Here is a 21486-nt window from a genome sequence, read left to right as displayed (position 1 = left end):
TCACTTATTCGAATGAGGATTGGACATTGTTTCGTTCCTTCTCGTCTTTTTAAAATTCACGTTCTTGACTCCTCAGATTGTACATTCTGTGGTCTTGAAGTGGGAACTTTACATCACATATTTTTGTTGTCCCTCTCTAAACAAATGTCTTCTCTTCTATCAAGCCTTGTCTAAAATTGCCTCTCCTCCATTCAACATCTCATCTCTTCTCAAGTCTGAATTGGAGTCCAATCTTCCGTATAATGTTGAAATTTGCCTATTTAAACAAAATTGATTTATTAATTTACCTTCACTCATTCCATAATTTAAAATGATGGCCTAGATCACCCTTGAAGGGTGAAAGCCAGAACCAATTGAAAACAATAGGTCTGCATTAATTGATGTATTTTTATTTTACTAACACACTTACCGCGGGAAGGGTTCGAATTTGGGAGTCGGGTTTGGGTAACGCCGTCCCGGGAACCATTTATTAGATAACCAACATGTCATAGGTCACCCCAAGTTATTTGCTACGTAAGCAGGGGTTCTCCGGTTTCATGGAGTGAGGTTTGTCTGGGTCTTGGCGGCTGATACGTCAACCCATCGACTGCGTGGTGGGCCGGATCAGGAGAGACTGGATGAAGGAGACTTTTGACACCTCCAGCGAGACTCTCAAACCATAGCCTTGCACCGAAATGCGAGGGATGCATTCATACCCATCCCTCATATCCTTTTCCTTCCTAGAATTTCCTCTCCTTATTATAAAAATACTTTATTATTACCGTTTTCGCCCACTCATCGTGAACTGCGGCTAGGTTTTATAATAATTGTATTTATCTCTTTGTTATATCTGCGTTACTATGCAGATTTCGGTGTTGGTAACTCTTCGTAAAAGTAAAAGGTTCTTTATTATAATTGTCTTTATTTACGTAACAATTAATAGGTCTGGATTTAGCTACTCTGTTCATTACCCGAGGGTTGGTAATTCTCTCGTTCAAGAAGCTTTTTCCCTGTCACTATAACCTCACAAGTACCCGTTACACTTGTAAGCTTTATGACTACCGCCATCTATCGCTTAAATACTCAACCTTATTACCATACATCACACCCTTTATTTTTTATAGTTATATTTCTATATCATTTAATATTGCAGACTAGGATTGGACTACCCTTCCAGTCCTTCTGGATTAAAAACATTAATAAATAAAAATAATAAACTATGTGATTATCTTAGTGATTTGTTTTTGGGGTATTATGCCGCGTTGCGCTACCTCCTTCTTTAGCCAACGTTTTGGACAGCATTGCAGTGTCCATCATCAAGACATATGTGTAATCACGTTATTGCACATCTGCCCTGATGATGGACACTGCAATGCTGTCCGAAACGTTGGCTAAAGAAGGCGGTAGCGCAACACGGCATAATACCCCAAAAACAAATCACTATAATATAATTTTTGGCCGTGAAAATCTCAAATCATACTATGTATTTAACATCCATTTTCCCTTTAGAAAATAAATATCACATATATTTGTCGATATAATGTAAAGTTATGTGTATAAAACAGCTGTACGTCTCTGAAGCAGAACGAAGCTAACACGGCCAATGGCGTGACGAAGCAGCTGTCTTTATCATTTACTTTATTTCTTCTTGGGAACAATAATAAATGATTATTTATGGTTCAAATTTTTTTTATTTTTTTTTTTTATTAGTAAAAGAAGATACACGAATTACATAATATAACAATTACATCATATAATTACACAATATAGTACAGTTATTAATTACATAATATAAGTATTTGATGTACCCCCATAAATAAGCAGGGCTTGTGTGTATGGGGGTGTTGTTATATTGGTTTATATTTGGTACGATTCAGTTCAACTGTTCGGAATACTTTTTAAGGTGACTTTTGAATTCGTTTATATTTGCATTCATGTTTCTAATTTTTTCTGGTAATGAGTTAAAAAATTTAACTCCGAGGTATTCATGGTTGAACTGTCCTATTGTTTTTTTTACATTTAGGAGTAGGAAGTATTGATGTTTGTCTAAGATTTCTGTTATTTTTAAAAGGTGCAATTTTATTTTGAATATAGTTTTTATAAATTTGTAATGTTGCATGGTAGAAGTATAATGCACTTAATTTTCTGACCTTAAATTCTTTGAATAAAAGTTCGGACGAATATGAGTAGGGTTTTTTTAATATGGTTTTTATTATTAGTTTTTGTGATATGTAAATTGTTTGAGTTTGATTTTTATATGTACCGCCCCAGCCTATAATGCCGTATTGTATAATTGATTGACAGAAAGCGAAGTATGTGGTTCTAAGTAATTTTTCGTTTAAAATATCTCTTAAACATCTAAATACATATGTTAGTTTTCTTATTCTGTTGATCAGAATATTTATATGTGGGGACCATTTTAAACGCTGGTCTATTGTTATGCCTAGGTACTTAATATCGGTCTTGCTTTCTATGTTTGTGCATAACATATTGCATTTGTGGTTTTCTGTATTTTTTACACAGTGGATAATTATGTTTATTTCTTTAGGTGTTTCTTGTTTTTTAATGAAAAATGGTAACTAATAAGTTTTTTTAGAATTTAAAGTCAACAGGTTTTCATCAAACCATAATTTTAGTTCATTGATATCTGTATTTGCCATGTTATTTTATTCTGACCAGGTGTTTGCTTTTAGTAGTAGGACTGTATCGTCAGCGTAAGAGACAATGTCTCCATATTTGGAAATATTGAATATATCATTGACATATATAATAAATAACAATGGTCCCAAAACCGTGCCTTGGGGTAGTGAAAAGTCGCTATATTTTGAATCGCTGACTTGATTGAGTAATTTTACTTGTTGAGGTCTTTTATATAAATAACTAGTTATCCATGCTAAGACTTTTCCACTAATTCCTACTGATTTTAATTTACTTATTAATTTTTTATGTGATATGCTGTCGAAAGCTTTTTTGAGGTCTATAAATATGCCAAGACATTTTTTATCGGAATCTAGGGCCGTATATAAATAGTTTTTTTTAATCTGAATTGGTTATAATTAATTATTTTATTTTCTTCTAAGAATGTCCAAATTTTTTTTTTACAATTTTTTCATATATTTTTGATATATTCGAGAGAAGTGAAATCGGTATAAATATATAAATATTGTTCCAATTTACTAACAAAATACCCATCTGGTCACTCATGTAAATTTTTTTTAACTTACTTCAAGTAGCTTATCAGCAGGAGCTTTTTAAAACAATTAATTCAATCCTTCTATAAATACAAACAATAATCATATAAATTGCACCGATAAAAGACGAATTGTAATACTAGCATGTCTTTACACATACTATCAATGTATTGTTGTTTTATTGTTCCAGATAGCATTCATGTGGAGAGTGTTCATATCAAGGCAGAACCAGGATATCGGGAAGAAGATGGAGGGGGAATTCATTTTACGAAAATTAACATCGACCTCCCAGATGTTAAAAGGGAATGTTTAGAGCACTCTGAGAGTATTACCGAGACTGCTGCAGGTAAAATCGATTTTTGTTTGTCTGAATTCGTTTTCGTAATGTTCTATTTTCATTAAAGATACCTACTTATTGAGCTTTACCGCCATATTTTTCAGACTTGATAACGGACCTGAAAACGCAACCTGAAGAAAAGCCTCATTCATGTCCCCATTGCAACTACTCCTGCTCGGATAAATTTCGTTTAACAATGCACTTACGCACCCATACCGGAGAGAAACCTCATTCTTGTTCCTATTGTAACTACTCTTGCTCACGCAAGTCATCATTAACAGTGCACTTACGCACACACACTGGAGAAAAACCTTTTTCATGTTCCCATTGTACCTACACCTGCTCACACGGATCAGATTTAACAGTGCACTTACGCACACATACTGGAGAAAAACCTTATTCGTGTTCCTATTGTAACTACTCCTGCTCAGACAAATCACGTTTAACAGTGCACTTACGTACCCATACTGGTTTAAAACCTTATTCATGTTCCTACTGCGGCTATTCATGTTCTCAAAAGGTTAATTTAAAAAGTCACATTCTTATCCATTCTGGAGAAAAACCTCATTCATGTCCCCATTGTAAATACTCCTGCTCAGAAAAATCACGTTTAAAAAGTCACTTACGCACCCATACTGGAGAAAAACCTCACGCATGTCCCCATTGTAACTACTGCTGTTCAGACAAATCACATTTAAATCGGCACCTACGCACCCATACTAGAGAAAAATCTAATTCATATTGACGAAAGGGAAGTTTAAATATTGTACATGTAGACTCAATGTAAAAAAAATATTTCACGTAATGCGGTTGAAACCAAACCTTTTTATGTATCAACGTATATCGCAAAGTCTATCTGAAACAATGTTATTCAGATTGCTTAATATTGAAACGCTTTCGTGGTTATTCCAACAATCCGGTTCCTACCTAAATTGCCCTCTCTCTTATTTTTATTCCTTTCCCCAAAGGTTTTACTTTCTAAATTAAGCAAACAAGAAGATTTAGAAAAACAGATATCAATAATAGATTTTTAAAAAATAATAAAAAAATAAAACACATATTTTAACTCTCAGGACGGGTTGTTTCATAGAATTTGAACAATTCATCAGATTTCAACGTTAATGTATGAGTTCAGTGAATGTCCTATTCAATTTCTGTCACTATATCATTATGGTCCTGTTACTTGGCAGAAGTGAAATAATAGCAGAACTTAAATAAAACTTCTGTCTAAGATATTTTTTCAATTTTAGCTGAAATTCATGAACATTTTTGTGCATTTGAGTCAATATATATGTACGAGATTAAATATTTTCCCCTTTATTTGCAAGGAAGTTGTTAAATATATTTACAGCTTTTAAGAGGAAGCTACAAGCCAAACATGTGTATATTCTCAGTATACCTTATATTTTAGGTAATAAACATTAAAATCGCTTGACAAACGGATGATATGATGATTGATATTTGCTACAAAACATTAATGTCTCATCTAAAACTACCGCAACTTCTACCCGGAGAACTATATATGATATTTTTTTAAGTTGCTGAATATCTTCATTGAGTGCTTTGTATTATAATTTTATGTTTCCCTGTAAAATCGGCACCAGGATACTGTGATCGGCTAGCCAGGCTATATTTGAAAATTATGCGATCACCTCTCTTACCTACTTCATGAGAAGGGGTCAGAACAATTTACGGAGCGCCGTTTTTTCGCGCATTTTATATGTCAAAGTAACAACTCCCATGCAAAGAAATGATATTCTGCGGCAGTCCCACGATAGATCTGACCCCCTCTCCTGAAGAAGATTATAGCGTAGTGTGTCAGCCCAACATATAATACGTACATTCTACGCCCATAATATATGTGCACATAATATATCGCAATGTCTCTACGGCATTATGTTGAACACAATATCACAAGGCAAGCATTTTGATTCGAATTTGTTTTACAGCGGTTTTCATTAAAATTGAATGCACGAAAGTGCGTGCCGCGTAAGTACATTGAAATAAATTCTTTTTAATAATTCAGTATAATCAGTAATGTTTTTTTGCTATAAAGTAATGTTTAAGTCATATTGTAAAATTGTACCTGCCAATTCTTAACCTACACTCAATATACGTCTCAATTATGAGTAAATTGTTTTCTTTCGTTAAACATTTTGTGTACGCAGACTATACGGCACTCGTATTATCACACGAGGATTTGATTACTGCAATGAACCATATGCAGCTTGATTTTATTGCTCTCCTTAAATGGTCTCATGACGCGGGTCTCATAATAAATGCCAAAAAAACTAAAATTATGCACATAAGATCACCACACGCCAAATACAATTTAATCCCTTCGTTATATACAAATATTTTTGACTGCTTACATAGAAATGTTGCACAGCCCTGTTCATGTGAAACCATTGATTTTGTTAAAAATGTATATTTGGGTGTTACTATTGACTGCCACATGAAATGGGATGTACACATTACTAATGTTTGTAAACGTCTACGGTCTATTGCGGGTAGAATTTACAAAATAAAATATTTTGTGTCTTTAAGTACTTTAAAATTAATCTACCTATCTCTGGCTGAATCCACAATCCGTTATGGAATCACTTCTTGGGGACATTCTTGTAAAACTAATATGTTATATCCAAACAGTACAAAACTCCCTTACAAAATTGTTAATCCATAAATATACCAATGCACACAGAAGCGACACGAAATTTATATACAAGTCTCTGAATGTTTTACCTGTCAGAGGATTATTGTTTTATAATATTGTAAGTCAACATCTTATATTAGCTGATTCCTTGTATAGGGAAAGAGTTTTCCATAAACATAATACAAGATTCACCCAAAATGAAGGATTGGTGGTCCCGAAATGTACCAATAAATACGGTGAAAGAACCCTAAACTTTATTGTACCCAGAATATTTAATAAACTACCAATGACAATTAAAAATATAAACGTTTTTACAGCCAAATTCAAATATAATCTAAGGAAATGGCTATTAGATACTGAGGATTTATATTGATGCACTACTGAAAACCTTGTTTTCCTAATTGAAATTCACATTCTAGAGAAATGGAAAATCGTTATAAATTTGTATTACCTTATGTATATTAAAACCATAGAAGTATTTGTTGATTATATTCATTTGTTCATATTAAATTCATTTGTGCTTGTGTTGTTACATGAGGCTTATACTGCTTCTTACATATTTATATTTATACAATTCTGTAATTTAACCAACATTTATTGTTAATTTATCATCAACATTATACATACCTACATACTGTTTACCATTGTACCATGTTATTGCAAAAATGTTGTCATTATGTACCTGCTGACAAACTACATAAGTAGTTTAGCAGGTTTAAATGTTAATAAAAAAAATAAAAAATAGAATTATAAAATCGATTGTGCAATTTGTAAAAAATTTATTTCATGATTTTTTCGGAATCCATTCAATTTTGTTTATATATAAATAATGAATAAACTGATACCACATAGTCGACGCAAACTCTAAATGGATTCGTACGTATGCAATGTATACTTGAATGATAATGACATGCAACTTCGCATAGTAAAGTGTTAAAGTTATTAGCATTTTTAAAACTATATCTATGTAAAAAATGTAAAAAAATCATCCCTGTTGATACTTGAAGCATAAACGGGTCCGGCTGTCATTCTGCCCATGTGTCTCGGCCAAGCCAATCTCAAAATCTGCAAAGAAATTAAATATTTGGGGCATGTCATCACTGATGACCTAAATCATAAAAATGATACAGAACTCCAAAGAAGAGTACTGAGCGTGCGAGTCAACGTGCTCGCCAGGAGTTCAACAAGTGCAGTCGTTCGGTGAAGAAGCAACTTTTTTTTTTTTTTTTATAGTGAATACCTCACAAGAGTCCCAACTACTCCCGTCTGGAGCCAGTGAGACTATGGCATCCCCAATTGGGGGATGTTGTGAGGCTGAAGGTAAGTGGGGAAGGGAAAGAGGAAGGTGGGGAAGTACCTGGCTATTCAGATCTAGTCACTAAACACGGCTAAAGCCATTTGGAGCAACGTTTCAATTCTGAATGATGGTCTTGCACCAAGGCGATACTGGTAGTATCTTCCACTCTGGAACGTGCCGCAAATATACTATATATTATTTTAATTAATTAATTGTGAAATAACACAAATTAATCAAATAAAATTTATTTGCGCACGCCGGGTTCGAACCCGCGACCTTCGAAATGGCAGTCCAATGCGTTACCACTGGACTATGCCGGCCGTCAGACATACTGAATAAGTTTTTACACTAGCGAACTATGGACAAGGCATACACAAGGCGTCTTGAATACACTCCGAGTACAGTATAACCACGCATACAGGGCGCTGTCCGGCCTCCCTTGGCGATACAGCGCTTCAGATATGTTCGCTTAGGGAAGGGTGCATGGGTTTTCATGCGTCACAGAGTAGCCGGGATGAGTCAGCGCCACACACTCACACACGAAAACACTCTCGTCCAGGCTGTCGCCCAGTGGCAAGGCGCGCAAAGTAAATTTCCCTCAAGCCACCATAGTACAAGTGCTAAATATGTTTTATTTTATTATTTTTAAATGATAAACTAATGTTTATAAGACAAGGTTTTATGCATAGCATAAAGGATAACAAATAATTATAAGCAATAATTAGTCCCTTGAAATATCAATACAAATTGAAAATATTTCCCGAGTAAAAATGTTTTATTTTATTTCAACTTAAGGCGATGCACTACGTCGTGTGATATTTTAAATTGAGCCGCTTTTAAAAATAACCTCTACGTAGATGGCGATAAGGTTTAAATTCCCGCTTAACACCATCCGCCTGTTTTGATTTATGCAAGAAAAAAACATGGCCAAAAAGTGCCTTTTATTTTATTTTGTGGATTTTCAGGCATAAATATATATATATATATATTTATATATTTTTTATCATTTTATAAATAACTTAATTTTCCTCATTATACAGTAAAATCATAACCGAAAGTGGGTTCGTAAGTAGGAGATTTTGAACTTTAAAGCAGTTTTCGTAGGCCTTATACATTATTTTTTTCTGGGCTTATAAAAACACTTTTCTCAAAAATACTCAAATTATTTCAAAGGCTAAGATGTATTTCTACTCGCAGTATTTAATTTAAGCATTAAAAACAAAAACAGAAACATTTCTAGGCGACCAAATTTTCAAACCAAAAACACATGATTTTGCATTACTACATATGGCATCGCCTTAATATCATGTAATTTATTTAGATGTACGCTTTTATATCTCAGACAGAGTATTGTACTCATTGCTCTGTTCAGCTGAAATAAAAAAAAAACAGTATTATTATTTAAACATATTTAACAAATATGTATCCTCTAAATCAAGTATTAATAAAATAAAATCAATATATATATTTGCTTATTCATAAAACTATTCTGTCTTAAGAGCTCTAATCACATCTTTTAGAATTACGCGATTTCAGAATTCTTGCAGACTCCCTTGTATTAAGTCAGACCTTAGATCGAGAATCCGCCAGTTTTGAGCAAGTCTGTTCTTTGAATGAGTCCGCTTGTGTCTTAGCAAAGTAAACATTTGTGAAAATGAATACTGACTTGTTCAGGGCTAGAAGATTCTTAAAAGAATCCAGCAGTTAACTCTGTACAAATCTCAAGTACGCCTTTCAATCGAATTTGGGATCCATCTCAGGGCTGGAGCTCCACAAAACTTGATAAACCTACTTGATTCAGTGCAGTAGAGGGCGGTCCGTCAGATTGATAATCCATATCTAATGCACAGGGTGAAGGGTGTTCCTCTCACTGTCCGCGCTTTGACTACTACAGAATGTCTTACTATTAAATATCTACCCATTGACTTAATATCTACATATTAAATGTAACTGTTGTTAGTATCAATTGAACTGGTCGAAGCCCAACTACCGGAGAAAAACCCGTGAAGTGGGTTTTAAACTGCTATTTGATAAGTGATTAGGTATCCTGTTTTATATATATATATATATATTTTTTTTTTTCTTTTTTTTTAATTTAAGGAGAAAACACAGATACAGACAGTAATTAAAAGATAATTTTGTAAAACAATAACTTGAGAATTCGCCTGCATCCTAACTATTTCTCACTGATTGACTAAATTATCTTGATCTTATTGTTTTGGTGATATTTAAATTTCTGTTCAAAATTCATCTGTCGTATTATCGCATCATGTTTTGCAAATTTTTTTAGGGTTCTTTGTTTTTTCATTTATTCAAATTTCTTATTCCTTTAATAAAAAAAATTAAAGCCATTTTGAGATTTTCTTGTCATAATAAAGTTTCATCTTGAGAAAATAAGCTGTAAAAATTCATTTTCTTAGCCAGATGAACCTTGCCGTCAGGAAACATTTCGATATTTTTCTGCTTCAATGACATTTTAGTTTTTAAAATAGTTTTTGGGGCCATATAATGAATTGCTGAATGCAATTATATTGTCTATGGCCGCACCTTTTTTTGAATAGCCTTGAGTTTTTCTACCTTGTCCATCATCTCCGCTCCGTCAGCTATATCTGTGGTTAAGTAGTGTACAAACGTTTTCCATACAAATAGCGCGAAGATATCGATCTAGTGAGTTGTTTATTTATGAGTATAACCTAAAAATTATCACTGACGCATGCTTTTGTCGTTGCTAATCGTTGCATCCTGCTTTTAAACTCTAATTCTATATAATATTCGTTAGGAAAACAGTTCCTAACGCAGTTAAATTTATCATCCCTTGTGTTAGTTATTGGTAAGTTCTAATGCTGATATTTTCTGCAAATGCACATCTGCGATGTTTCTATTGACGCGGTTCAAATGTGAACCTGAACCTGTGTGAACACGTGAACCGCCGTTTTCAGTTGGTTTGTTCCTTTCCTACAGGAACACTGGTTGTATATACGCGCAATGCCAGGCGCGTGACACAATCCGACTTACTGAACCCGGATGGTGTGTAGGTAAAACCGCCGACCGAATTATTAATACACCGTTGTCGGAATAACAATAATTCTGTCGGCGGTTCAAAATGTTGGTGCGATCTAGCTCAACTTATGACGCCATTTAACTTTTTTTTGAGGAACGTTTGAACTATCAGTTTGAAGTCTACCTTTTTGATAATTGATTTACAAAGGCATTGATTGAAATTGTAACCAATTCAAAAATATTCCACGACATTTTATCAATAGCAAATTCATGATACACGGCTATATAGAGATATAGTGTAAGTCAGCATTAGATTACTGTATTCTAACGATTGACGACGATTCTCTCCACCGATTTCAATCGTCTTATCGTCAATGTCACAAGTATATCCTTATTTGAAAATATTTTTACAGTAAAATCCATTGCATGGCACAATATCAAAACCTAAGAACAATATTCGTAGCTCATAGAAATTGGAGTTCCGTTAAAACAACGTTCTTTTTTATGAAGTTTCAGATAAATGTTTTGTGCACAACAGAGCCATGGATCTACTTAATACAGAGAGTGTTTACATCAAGACGGAACCAGTGCCCCGGGAAGACAATGGAGGTGAAATTCCGTATACGGATATGGATTTCGACCTCCCAGATGTAAAGAAGGAATGTGTGCAGGATTCGGAAAGTACTACAGCAATCTTTTTATTTATTCTCACAAATCTCATGTTTTAACCTTACCTTAGTTGTAATATAATTATAGTTAAATTAATTACAGTGCACTGAAAACACAATATTGATACAATGAAGCATAATTCCATTGGTTGCATACAACAAAACGCCGTACTGAAGGTGCTCAAGAGTAAACATTTTATCCTTCTTAAAGGATCGGTCTTGAAGTAGACATCTGGGGTCATTCATATATCTGAAATTAACTTAAAGTCTCTCTTCCGATTTCCGGAAAACACACGGTTTTTATTACGGAAGATATTTTCTTAGAAACACTTTTTATACGTACAATTGTTTTTTGAAACATTCACAATTAGTCCTACATCATGTGCCCATTTAAGCAGTTGTTTAAATTATCTTTGTAATGAAATAACTAGTTCTAAATATACCAACGTTACAAAAATTGACGAGCTGAATATAAACAATGTCCCCAGGACATACGCTGATAATCCTGACCAATTTCTTGAATCTTTAATGCTTTTTTAATAAATGTATGGACTAATTTAGCAAAGCAAGGTATGCAATGTGATGAAACATCCCGAGCAGGGAAAGAAGCTTGACTTAGAGAAATCACAAATCGAAAACAGTATTTCTTCTCTAAAACAAAATGTATCTTCGGAGGACTTAATTACAACCAATGCAATGAAATATCTCTTTAAAGTACTTATCGTTCCTCTAACAAACCTAGTCAATCTGTCTTTAACTGAAAGCGTTTTCCCCACAGCTCTCACACAAGCTATTGTTTAACCAATATTATAAAAATGACATTAACAACTATTTACCAATAAGCCTACTCAATACGTTTTCAAAAATATTGGACAAATACTATAAAACAACTCCTATCCTACTTAGAAAGTAATACAATATTTTCTGAATCGATGTAATCCATCTATGTTTGTATTATGTACTTAACTTATTTGATTAAATATAATTTTAAAGCTGCTCATCTCGACGCAGGAATTCCCTAGTGAGATGAGCAGCGGAGGTATTTTATTTTATTTGCTGCGACTATTCATGCGCTTTGACATCGCATTATTCTAGCAAGGCTTATAGACTTACCTTGGTCTGGTTTTATTCCTTATTTTCATCAACGACATAACAAATTGATTAGACGATGTCGAGGTATTGCTCTTTGCTGATGATATCACACTTTACAAAAAATACTAATGAAAATCATTGTTAAACACTACCTATGCATACTGACTATTGGTGCTTACATGGACTGTAATTTTAACGAGCGAATACAAACAAATATATTCCATTCATATATTTATGTTGAAGTATCTCGCTTGAATACAAAAATTATCATTTCGTATAAATTATTATTTACCCCAAAAAATTCATACTTTACAAGACAGAGTCAAAATATCTGATTTAACTTTCTTATTAAAAATACTATATTTTTGTTTCTTGTATTTTTATTTCATTTCTGTATTTTTTTCTCTCTTGTAATTTTTTTTCACTATTTCTTTCTCACGTTTAAAATTAATTCTTATGTTAAAATTTGACGAACCATATTTTTTTCAAAGCCCCGCGTTAAATTATTATATAAATTTCACATTCATGTTGCTCTTTTGTCTTCACATGTAGCATTAATGTGAAAACTGTTTCAGACAAGGCGAAACCAGGAAAACAAGAAGAATATGGTGGGGGAATTCCTTTTATGGAAATTGACGTTGACCTGTCGGATGTTAAAAAGGAATGCCGAGATCACTTTGATGGAATTACCCAGACAGCAGGTAAAATCGACTTACTCTGTTAGAGTGAAGAATTCATGTTTTTTATTTTTTATTTTAACGTTGTATGATTTAACTGTGGTTAGACTTAACACCTTATATTATTAATCTTTTTCTGACTTATTGACAGATCTGAAGATGCAACCCATAAAAAAACGATTCTTCTGTTCTCGTTGCAACTACTCCTGCTTTTTCAAGTCAAACTTAGGACGTCACTTGCGCACCCACACTGGAGAAAAACCCTTTTCATGTGCCCATTGCAGTTATTTATGTTCTCAAAAAGGACATTTGACTGTACACATGATGACTCACAGCGGAGAAAAACCTTTTTCATGTCCCGAATGCAGTTTTTCATGTTCTCGAAAGGGATCTTTGACGTTACACGTAATGACTCATAGTGGAAAAAAAACATTTTTTTGTCCCGAATGCAGTTATTCAAGTTATAAAAAGGGATCTTTGAAGGTACACATGATGAATCATAGTGGAGAAAAACCCTTTTCATGCAACGACTGTAATTATTCATGTACTGAAAAAGGTAATTTGAGGCGACACATGCTGACTCATACTGGACCAAAACCTTTTTCATGTTCTGACTGCAACTATACATGTTCTCAAAAGGGATCTTTGACGGTTCACATGAAGACTCACATTGGCGAAAAACCTTTTTCATGCTCTGTCTGTAATTATTCATGTTCTGTTAAGACTAATTTGATACGACACATTCTGACTCATAGTGGAAAAAAACCTTTTTCATGTCCCGAATGCAATTATTCGTGTTCTCAAAAGAGATCTTTGACGGTACACATGATTACTCACAATGGAATAAAACCTTTTTCGTGCTCTGTCTGTAACTATTCATGTTCGCGAAAGGATATGTTGACAAGACACATGCTGATTCACACAAGAATAAAACCTTTTTCATGCTCTGACTGGAACTTTGAATAGACATTTGCTGACTCACTATGGAGACAATCCTTTTTTGTTTCGTTTGTAAGTGTAAGTGTAAGTGTTTCACGAAAGTGTACCTAAATAAGACTTATTCGGACTAATTCACAGAAAAACCTCACTTTAAACTAGCGATTATGAAACTTAGATCTGAGGTTGCCAATTTACTCATTGGAAAAAACTACCTTGTATGCACGAAAAAAATGAAGTATGGAATTATTTTATAGATCTCATCCAGCATTACGTTTTTCTACAACCATCAAAATTGTATAGAAAATATAATATAAACATGTTAACCATAATCCATAGATCACACAGAATTGTTATGTTATGAAATCCATATGATATATATTTTTTATTTTTTTTTAAAGAAAGACAAACCTTCCCGGGTTACAAATAACCTGACAATATTTGAAAACCTCCTACTACCACCACAGTAAGCTGAAAATGTTGCTTGTGTTGTGATGGAGGACTTAGCCAGCCGAGGAATTGAACACACTACGCCCGAGTGGGACCCCAGCGCGATGTCAACTCGGCCACCGACCGGTCGAAAATATATGTAAACATTTGCATGTGGTTATTGCAGATTCAAACGACACATACTTAAGAAAACAAAACGATAAATTTTGCTTACAATATCCATGAAAAATTTCGCAAATAATTATTTATTTATCCAGTTCTCTATTTACCGAAGTTTCATCAAGTGACCAACTGAGTAAAAACAATGTTTTTAAAAAATTCTTGAATATGTCAACGTTTTTTTTCATAAATATGTGATCATATGTAGTAAAGCAAGATACGCAATGTGATGAAGCAATACTAATAAATGAACCTCCTGAGCAACGGAAGAAGCTCAAGTTCAAACAAATTACAGTTGATGAAATCAAAACCACAATTACTTCTCTAAACTCAAATGTATCTTCGGATGCGAACTTAAATCACGAACAGTAGAATAAAATATCCCTGTAAAGAATTTATTGACCTCTAACAAACCTAGTCTATAACTTAAAGCATGTTCCGCACAACTCTCAAACAAAACTATAAGTATTAGGTATAAAGCAAAGACTTTGTTCGGATTTTGATTTTGCTCTATTAGTGGTGGTGAATAATTTTGGTAATAATAATCAATGATATTTCATTAGACCTAAGCAGTTTGAAAACATTGTCATAATTGTATTTGATTTGTCTTTATTGCTACCATTTTAATATTATTACTTTTTATGTGAAAATTTTGGTTTATCAATTATAATTGTTGTTATTGCTTAAAATGACATCGGAGGATTTTTTTTGCTTGTACGATTTGAGGTTATATTGCCAACTGAGTTATATGTGTGGAATTTTTATATTTTCTGTGGAAAATTTCAGACCGATGGCAATACTATCTTCACCGGCTAAATTGTTCGAATCGATTCTTCATAAATTCACACTACCACAAGTTGAACCGTTTCTAATTTCTGAACAGCATGGATTTAGAAAAGGTCGATCGACAGAAACCAACCTATTGGTGTTTACGGATTTCGTATCAAAATCATAAGACAAAGGCCATCAAGTAGATTGTTCATAAAATGATTTTTCAAATGCCTTCGATACTGTAAATCACGACGTTTTACTCAATAAACTGGCTACAATAAGATTCTCCATAAGACTACTTACTTTGTTTGCTAGCTATCTTGCAGACAGGAAGCAGTTTGTGACTCACTGACTATTCCAATCGATACATTTCTTTGTGCAATCGGGGGTAACCCAAGGCAGTAATTTTGGCCTACTCCTCTTTTCCATATTTATAAACGATATTTCAGAAGTAATTCTGTATTCTAGGTTTCTTCTATTTACTGATGACTTAAAACTTTTCTTAGAAATACTAACTTTGGAAGACTGCAATCAACTCCAGTCAGACATTGATAGAATTGTTGAATGGAGTAAAATAAATCGGATTGAGTTTAATGTTTCTTAATGTTTAATTTTGTCATTCACTAGGGTGAGTCCATACCTGGTATTACCGGTATACAATGTACGCCCGAAGTTTAAAACGTGTCTCGACAATGAAGGATCTTGGAATCATGTTTCATAGTAGGTTGACATTTCATGCTCACATTGAGACGGCATGTAGCACTTCACTGAGAATTCTGGGCAATTTTTTCTACGCAATGCAAAGAATTTTAGAGATAACCTGGTGCTTATAGTTTTTATTTAATTCCTTAGTAAGGAGTAGACTTGAAAGTGGGTCGGTAATGTCAGTGGAGTCCACACCAGGTAAAGTATTCTCTCATCTTGGAGAGAGTTCAGAAGAAATTCTTGAGATTTCTGTACATGAGGGAGTATGGCTACGTGGCTCTATCCCACTGACTTTCTTTTGGGTATGCTCGGAATGAACTATTTACGGGTCAGGAGGGATGTGCGCATTGCTACACATTTCTTTAGACTGATTCGTGGATGGTTTGAAAACTCGGTCATCATGGAGAGCATTCATTTTTATGTTCCCGATGGTTATCTACGTCACCGACAACATAGACTATTTTATCTCCCGACCTGCAGAACTAACTTGCCAATGGTCATGCCTGTTGGGAGAGCAATCTTGCTGTTGAACAGAAACAATTCGCATATCGACATTTTTAGCATCAATGAAGCTTCCTTTAAAAGGCAAACTCTATTTTTACTGGTATTACATATACTGTTAATATTAATCTAAGAATTCTTTTTGCAAAAATATTTTAAAAACGCATTGAAATTAACAATTTTGTAATGTTTTTGAAATGAATAAACAAAATTGAATTGAATTGAATACATTTTGTTGTTGATCCCTTAAAACATTTTTCATTTATTTTATATTATAAGTTTTCCTTATAATGTGAATTTTAATCATTTTTATTAAATATGTGGTAAATATAATCCCGGTAAGAACAGAGACGACCCGGGTTTGAATCCCACTTGCGACCTTTTTTATTTTCTGTGTCTGTTTAGTATTTTTTTGGACAGTTGTTGATATTATCTTCAGTCAAACGATTAAGTATAAATAACAACTTCCCTAATGTGTGTATTCGTCTCTATGTTCCTGCTATATTTTTCTTAGCTTTGTAAACTTTTTCTTATAATAATTTATTTATTTAATAAATAAATAAGGGAGACATTATTGTAACTTATACTATTATTATTACCGTCCATTTTTTGTGGATTGAATGCGTGGTCTTAAAGAGTGCTTTGTGCTGTTAAAGTTAAGATATAAGGTTTATATAACTTTTGTGGATTATTTTTAAGGGGAGAGAAAAAATCATACACTGAAGTCACTCCAGTCTATGAACTTATATAGAATTGAATATACGCGAGAGTTTTTAAGGAACATCAAATATGGAATACTAAGGGGAGACTGGTGGGTGATTTTAATAAGCAAACTATACCTTCATGCCTTTGAAAAAAGAATGGTTTTACAATTGAAGAAGACATGGTCTAGAGTCTCTCCCTCCACACCACCCTGGCAGAATGAACTTTCGAAATTATGATAAAAATAGAGAAGTGACCAATTTTCACTCTCGGGATACAGGAAATAAAACTGTTGGATTTTTTTTTGCCGTGGAACTAAGATTCCTTTAAAGAATTGAGGATATTTATTTTTTAATTTAAAAGCTATACCTATATTAAATAAAAATAAAATAAATAAATATCATGTCAAAAAATAGTTAAACTGCATCCATGATCTTTTATACTAACTTACTTTTATACTTCAATTTGAACGCTTTTCCGTAATATAAATTGGTGCATGAACATTTTAAGAAGAACAAGAATAAATAATTAATATAATGTATTACGATTGTACGCTAATTTTATTTAGATATTACTTACACGCTGTTAATAATAAATGACACAGTGTGGAAATTAGAAACGTTGAAGTCATAACAGAGCCTACCTAAGACACTACGTAGCCCTTCACAGTCAGATATAGATTTTTTTAAATTTGATATCATAAGCATACTATACAAATTTTCATTTATTATCGAATTGAGAACACCGGGGAACGCACGATGTTACTTTAATAAACTTTGTTAAATGCCTTAATAGAAGCAGTATGTAGAATCCACTTTGCTGCAAATATGAAAAACGTACATTCAAAAAAGGCTAATACTGTTATTTTTTAACTATGGTCTACATGATCATTTAAGGTCATACGAAGTACCTAATTCATTTGAAAAAATCAACTTAAAGACACTTAAAAATAGAAAGCAATTGATTGATCTGGAATATGTTAACGTAAAATAATTCATTGTCATCTCGATATATTATACGTCACTTTTGGGAGCATGAATAGATGCAGTCAGAATTGGTTACTCTTCACTATGCATAAGTTTGTGACGATTTAAACAGCCCTTTCGATAAAATGTAGAGTTGCAGTCGGAACATGAAAATGGTTTTATTCCAGTATGAGTAAAAAGGTGAGTTTTTAAATGTCCCTTTTGAGAGCACAAGTAACTGCAGTAAGAACATGAAAAAGGTTTTTCTCCAGTATGGGTAAACATGTGAAGTTTTAAACTTCTTTTATAAGAACATGAGTAACTGCAGTATGAACATAATAATGGTATTTTTCCAGCATGAGTAAATCTGTGAAGTTTTAAACTATCTTTTTTAGAACATGAATAGTTGCAGTCGGAACAAGAAAAACGTTTTTCTCGGGTATGGGTACGCATGTGATTATTTAAATTTCCCTTTTGAGAACTTGAGTAACTGCAATACGAACATGAAAAAGGTTTTTCTAAACGTTTTTCTCTGGTATGGGTACGCATGTGATTATTTAAATTTCCCTTTTGAGAACATGAGTAACTGCAATACGAACATGAAAAAGGTTTTTCTCCAGTATGGGTAAGCATGTGAAGTTTCAAGAATCCATTACGAGAACATGAAAAGTTACAGTCGGAACATAAAAAAGGTTTTTCTCCAGTATGGGTAAGAATGTGGTTTTTTAAAATCTCCCTTTGAGAAAATGAATTACTGCAATATGAACATGAAAAGGGTTTTTCTCCAGTATGGGTGCGTAAGTGCCTTGTTAAAGTCTAAATTCTTGAGCTGGAGTAGTTACAATGGGAACACGAAAAAGGTTTTTTCCCAGGATTCGTCTTCGGGTCCGTTAGCACGTCTGAAAAAGATGACGGAATCAGCTCAATAATTACGTAACCATATGAAAACAGAAAATTATTAGAACGAATTCCTGTAACAAAAAACCGACTTTACCTGCACTCTCAGTATTTCTTTTGCAAGTAAAAAAAACATTTCACTGAAAAATCAACAAGAAGGAAAATTTGGACTAACTAGCTATCCCGTAAAAGTAGGCACATACGATTGACCAAGCATTTATTTATTTTTATAATACTCATTACATTATCTGCAAGGAAGCTTTTGACTGTCCAACTAGGAAGGTTTCCCGTTTAAGGACAGTCAAATTAACAGGTTTGAAAATAATCCTAGAGGAATACAGGATTCAAGAATAGAGAAAATAAGTTTGTAAAAGCGAAGATCTAACTAGGTAGTCGTTCGTGATAAATAATTATCAGATTACATTTTTTAGTAATATTTCGGAATCAGAAAGATTAGATCTAATAACCATTTTGTTATTTTTGGACTGAAGGAAGACAATTCACACAGTTTCAGCTGTGAGGGGATTTTGTTATATATTATAGGACCGAGATATGAGAATATTTTTTGATAAGCCGCTCTGTTGCTTGTTGGAAAGGAAATGTCATTTCTTCCCTTACTTCTGGTTTGATGTTTGTGTTCGGCTGTTTTCATTTTGTTTTTTTTTATTTTTATGAACATTATGACCGCCACACAACTTTATCTAGGTAAATACTGCCTGCTTCATTCAATTTCATACATCGTGTCATACGTCTACATTACGTACAAGATTTAAAAAAATATATTAATTCAATTATAAAAATAAAAAAATTCTGCTGAGTATTTATTTATATATATATATTTTTACATTATCCTATGTCATCTCTGGGGATGCTGTGGTCTTTAAAAAAAAAGGTTGGAGAAGAAGTTTTGGGAAGGAAAGGGGTATGAGTGATGGGTAGGAATCTTTCAGTGGATCCAGAAGGGACGGACGTAAGATTCGTGTATCGCGCTGCGGTGCAAGGCGATGGGTCAAGAGAGACAGTTGGAGAGGTCAGAAGGTCTCCCCTCCCGATGTGGCACGCCAAGCAGCTGGTGGGCAGGCGCATCCTGAACACACATCACCCGATGAACTCGAGCAACACTGCCAAATCACCAAACGTAGCGGACTACTTGGCAGAGGTGTTGGTTGTACAATAAATGGGTCCCGGGCGGCGGTACCCAAGCCCACCTCCCAAACTATTATTATTACAGGTGACAGCTGTTTCATCTTCCGAAGGTATTATCAAACTGTGGTGAAGCCACTAAAAGACGATCCCTGTTCTATACAGAAAGTAACCTAACCTAGAAAACCTAGAAAAAAAACCTAACAAAAATAAAAATAAATATTATATCCACCCAGTTTTAAGGTACACCAGAATTCACAACCTCAAAACTTTAATCCAAACGATTCACAAACCTTTTTACAAAGTTCTTTCCTGAGATTTTACACTTTTTTAAAACACGCAAAACTTTTAATTGCATTTGCCAATAATCGATAGTTTTGTAATTACATATTACAGCATTCCGTAGCAGACCTCATTATAATCGAGAAGAATTTTTGAATGAGAGAACGTGAGATGATTTATTTTAGTGATGAAGTATGGTGAGGCAACAGCTTAAGGAATTAGAAACTGTTTGCGGGAATCATTAGTTAAACGTTTTCGTAATTAAAGCAAAATTAGAAAGGCAAAATCAAAAGCACCGATAGACTACAAGAGGGGAAGTAAAAAACACGCAGCTGTTCTGACTGCGTCCATCTGAAACACCTTTGTGATATACGCAATGCAACTTACTAGTTAGCTGAACACCCTCGGCGTACTGCAAACATTCATTTTTCACATCCTGAAGGTTGATTTTTATATCCGTATACGTCATTTCACCCGAGCCCCCTTCCTGTGACCATGGTTCACTCTTGATGGAAACACTCTCTGGAATGGGAAGATCCATGGCCCTTCTGTGATAGTCCTGTTTGTGGTGGTTATCTCAACTAAAAACAATGTCACGTGTCATTGTTGGTATTAGTTAGCTCAATATATTATATCACGAATGCTGTTAAAACTGATCAATCGAGTGCTAAGCGATATCTTCTAACATTATACAAGCACAAATTAAGTAGCGATATAAGATTCTAACACGGGAGTTTACTCGACGCTCACATTTCAATTATTTCTGATGAACTTATTACCAATATCTTACATTTTTCTAGAGGGGTCCTTACGAATGCAAGTTATTTATATTTGAGATTAATAAAAACAGGACCCTACAAATAAATATGTTTTGTAAAACGGTTTGAAAATTTTATAAAACGTTTATTAACTATAAAATTAGAGGTGAGCTCAAGATTTCATTTTTCTAGACGATGAATTCGAATCTTCCCGACGGATCCTTATATAAACTTTCGAGATTTGATAAATTTTTCGCTACGACTACCGTTTTTAATACGCATTTAAAAAAAAAGAAAACAAAAATTTGATTCAACTTAATGAC

At 33.6% G+C, this 21486-nt stretch overlaps 1 long non-coding RNA gene across 1 annotated transcript; it reads left to right on the top strand.

Annotated features, from left to right (window-relative positions):
* The first annotated feature begins 10972 nt into the window (after nt 1-10972).
* On the top strand, nt 10973-14108 carry LOC149415135 (uncharacterized). Its single transcript, XR_016303911.1, has 3 exons — nt 10973-11138; nt 12793-12918; nt 13046-14108. It is a non-coding gene; the product is annotated as an uncharacterized LOC149415135 (long non-coding RNA).
* The last annotated feature ends 7378 nt before the right edge of the window (nt 14109-21486 follow it).

Source organism: Hesperophylax consimilis, chromosome 19 (genome assembly GCF_061612785.1).
Source record: "Hesperophylax consimilis isolate HC1 chromosome 19, BYU_Hcon_1.0, whole genome shotgun sequence".
Lineage (NCBI taxonomy): Eukaryota > Metazoa > Arthropoda > Insecta > Trichoptera > Limnephilidae > Hesperophylax > Hesperophylax consimilis.
Note: the sequence above shows the minus strand (reverse complement) of the source record. Positions and strands in the feature narration are given on the sequence as shown.